This window comes from Cupressus sempervirens, chromosome 1 (genome assembly GCF_028749045.1).
Source record: "Cupressus sempervirens isolate cs-2001-9-10 chromosome 1, ASM2874904v1, whole genome shotgun sequence".
Taxonomy (NCBI): Eukaryota; Viridiplantae; Streptophyta; class Pinopsida; order Cupressales; family Cupressaceae; genus Cupressus; species Cupressus sempervirens.
Genome location: NC_143118.1, coordinates 382,716,408 through 382,720,400, shown reverse-complemented (window position 1 = coordinate 382,720,400; position 3,993 = coordinate 382,716,408). Strand labels below are relative to the sequence as shown.

General features: G+C 32.1%; 1 pseudogene; it reads right to left on the bottom strand.

Moving 5' to 3' along the window:
- Positions 1 to 468: 468 nt before the first annotated feature.
- On the bottom strand, positions 469 to 2,369 carry LOC149577876 (receptor-like protein 39; annotated as a pseudogene).
- Between the last annotated feature and the right edge of the window lie 1,624 nt (positions 2,370 to 3,993).

Below are 3,993 nucleotides of genomic sequence, written 5' to 3'. Positions count from 1 at the left end.
ATATCAAATATGGAAAGGATGAGCCATGTTGCAGCCAGCATTTCTATCTTCTAATTAATGGCTAATATCCATAAGTACAAAGTCAAATTTTGATTGGAATTCATCTTTGTTTACAATGTGCATCTTCAAAATTTGAGGTCTAATTTATACTTAGCTTAATAATTTTTTGTTATTACAAGAAACACGTTCTCTAGAGGTAGTTTTTTTGAAAATGGGCTTTCAAAGTGCTTAGAAAAGAAGATGGAATGCTGATTATTTACTACATGCTACATTGGACAATATAGAGAAATGTTCAAGGATTATATTGTGCTTTATGGTGAGGTTCAAGAGTGGTATTAATTTTGTATGTGTAAAAATAAGCACTGTAAGGGATGGCACAAAAAATCAATACCAAGTACATTAACGATTCAAAAGTTGTAGAAGGAAATCAAATTTTTGTGCACATTTTGCATAAAAATAACCCCATGGTTATGATGATGCAAAGTGGAGTTGTTGATTGAATCTCTCTCTATAAAAGTGTTTCCATGCAAACGATGTCAATCCAACTATCCCAAAGGTAAAAATGACACCATCAACAACTCCAACTAGCAATCTTGTTGAAGGTTTCTTCTTCTTAGTGGAAGACTGGTTAGATTTCTCTTGAGTAAGAAAAGAGCTCCTTGTATAATTCAAAACTATTTTTTTATAGTGCAAGAGAGTGGGGAAAATAATGCCTATTAATTTATTGAATGATAGGTTCAATGTTGTGAGACTCTTTGTGTTGGATAATGATCCTGGAATATCTCTTTTTAACTTGTTATTGGAAAGATCTAAGATTTCTAGAGTAATTAGGTTGGATAGAGAGCTTGGAATTTTTCCTTCCAAAAAATTGTGGCTAAGATTCAAAGCAGTTAGTGGCATATAAAGATTGCTAACTCCTTGTGGAATTGTTCCACCAAGTTTGTTACTATCCAATTGAAGCTCTAACATGGACTTTCTATCCTGTATATTGCCTTGTATAATTCCTAATAGATGATTATTTTGTAAACATGAATTTTGTGGTCACCAAAGCTCAAATATTTTTTGGGACATGGATTCTAATATGAGCTTGTAACTCAAATCCACATATTTTAGTGTTGATATTTTGATAGCCCATCTAGAATATTTCCCTCAAATTTATTATTTGGTGGCTTTATATACTACAATTGCATAAGTTTGGGAAATACTTTAGTCAATGAGCCCCCCAAGGCATTATGTCCAAGATCAAGCATGTGGAGTTCAGTAGAACTTGCTAACTTCTTTGGAAATGAGCCATTTAGATAGTTATTCATTTCTAGGTCTGTTGAATTTGGGGCATTTGAAATTGGCAATGGGACACTTCTCATCAAGTTTTATTATATACACACAACTTGTATAAACTTCTCAAAAATTTATGAGATATCTCTCTGGAAAGGATATTAGAGGTAAGGTCAAGAGACTTGAGATTTCTTAGATAAAATACTTGTAGAGGAATAGACCATGATAACTTGTTGTAGTTGAGATCAAGAAAATATATATATATATATATATGTGATGGTTGAAACCTCAATGGATATGCTTTCATTTAGTTTATTGTGAGTAATTGCAAAGCGTGATAGCTTGGTGAAGGACTTAAATGAGCTTAGAATATTTCTAGAGAAGTTATTGGAAGAGAGGGCCATCATTTACAACTAGATGAGGGTCCTAATACAATCAAGAATTGAGCCAATAAAACTATTGGCACTGTGGTCAAGATAAGTAAATTAAGCTGCTAAGGGAATCCCCCTCCAAATGATTATGAGAGATATCTACCTTTTCCAACTTTACAACCCCAAAAACCACTAATCCATCAAAATTATTGTATTTCACAATGAATGTCTTGAGTTCTCTAAGGTTTTGGATTGGGACTAGCATATTTCCTATCAAAATATTTTGAGACATGTCCAAGGAGTGTAATTTGTGAAGAGAAAAAAGGGAAGGGAGAGAATATGACATGGCATTGGAGCTTAAATTTAGGGAAACCTAGTTGTTACAAGACTTGATATCATCTTCAAGGGGGGCTACATAGAACTATTTGACAGGTCAAGAACTTGAAGGGTTTGTAGTTTGCAGACATCATCCCATATACTAGAATTAAACCCAAGACTACACAAGTGGAGTTCTATGACATTACCCTTATCTTCACTATAGTTTACACCAGCCCATTGATATGGGTCTAGATTTGAAGCATTCTTTCTCTAGACAGATGAATAAGAAGATAGGGTTTTTATTATTTCAACTTGTGTGGAGTTGAGACCGAGTGCAAGAGTAAGACATGAAAGAATGAGTAAAAAACTAAGAAAGGAAGAAAAATATGCACAAAAATGCCTCATTTTGTTTGCAACTAATCAATCCAATTTTGAATTTTTTTTGTTGGGTATGCCTCCTCACCGTGGGTTTTGTTCATCCTTGACCTGAAATGAAAGTGGGTATTATCATAGGTCTAGTGAAACTAAATGGGTAGAATTTAATTCATACAAAATTCATCATAAACTAAATAGAAGATGATTAACATTAAAAAAAAATTGAGTTTCAATCAACTGAAGCCAAAGTTTCAATCTTCCATGGACAATATGAAAATTCTAAGAGGTTGCGCAGTTGATTCATGGTACCAACAGTGTTGCTTTAGTTGTCTAACATTAGTATCATTGTTCCTCATCCTTTGAATGTGTGTGCACAACTTCAATCCACCTTAAATTTCCCTTTCAACCCCTCGCCAAGGACTGTGAATCTCCTTACCTCAAATTTTGTGAAGGTTGGGGTTCAACCTTGAATTTTTGGGACTTTCTCTTGAAAGTTAGAATTTAATTTGAAAATATTTACATAATTTAATATGAATATATAATGTACCCTTAAGTTAAATTTATTATCTATAATTTACTTTTTTAAAAATTAAGTTAGAATTGGATTAATGAGGAGTATTATTGGAATTTAGAGGGAGTTGTAACATCAACATAATTGAAATGAATTTTTTGTAGTTTGAAATATGATGTTTTACTATAAATAGGATTTAATTAATTATAAATTTAAATCTATTGTTGCATAGGTTCAAAACTTGTGCTAAATCAAAGCTTTGTTGAATAGGCTCAAATCTTTCCAAGTGACATCTACAAGGGTTGAGCCTCCTAGTCAGATTCGTGCCTTTATTTATTACATAATATAGTGCATAATGTTCCCTTCATTATTAGTAGGAGAATAAGAGTCCAAAGTTACCAAATATCTTATCATGGGAAGCATCTACAAGTGTTTGAATTAAGGCACATAACTTCTTAAGTAATTTCAAGTCTCCTCAAAAAAGGACATGGTATACAACCCTATTCACTAACAGGCATAGATAGTTCTTACAAAGGGTTAGTAGTGTTCATTCTTACATACTTGATCTTGGATGAAATTTTGTCCAATATAACCAAGAATAAGATGGTTTGATGGTTGTAATAAGTTAGCTTGATAATGAAGCTCTAGTATGGGAAAATGAGGGAAAGAAATAGACTACCATGGTTGCCTAGATGAAAGAATTTCAGCAATACAATCTAACAAAATTCTTGATCAAGTACAATTTTGACCAAAAAATATTTTTAAGCCCCCTCATTAGATTCTTAGAATGAAATTTTTTTTAACATGACCACTATTTTATGAAAATATTATCTAAAATATATTTTTAGGTTGCACTTTACTTTCTTTGTAAGTAATATATTCTATGAAAAAAAAGAATTTACCTTTAAAAATGATGTAAAGACAATTCATTTAAGTAAAAATAAATTAATATATTAATTTAGATAAATAGGTTGTGAGCATGAATATTATACAATCAAAATGTTAAATGTTAATTGTGGAAATCAAATGTGGAGAAAAGGGTACTTGTCAATGGGTCCTTGGTCTACTAGTGAAGTTGAATGGCTCACAAAGAGCCCACCAAGGATTAAGTCTTGTTGAGTGCAAGGCTTTGACATTATAAGG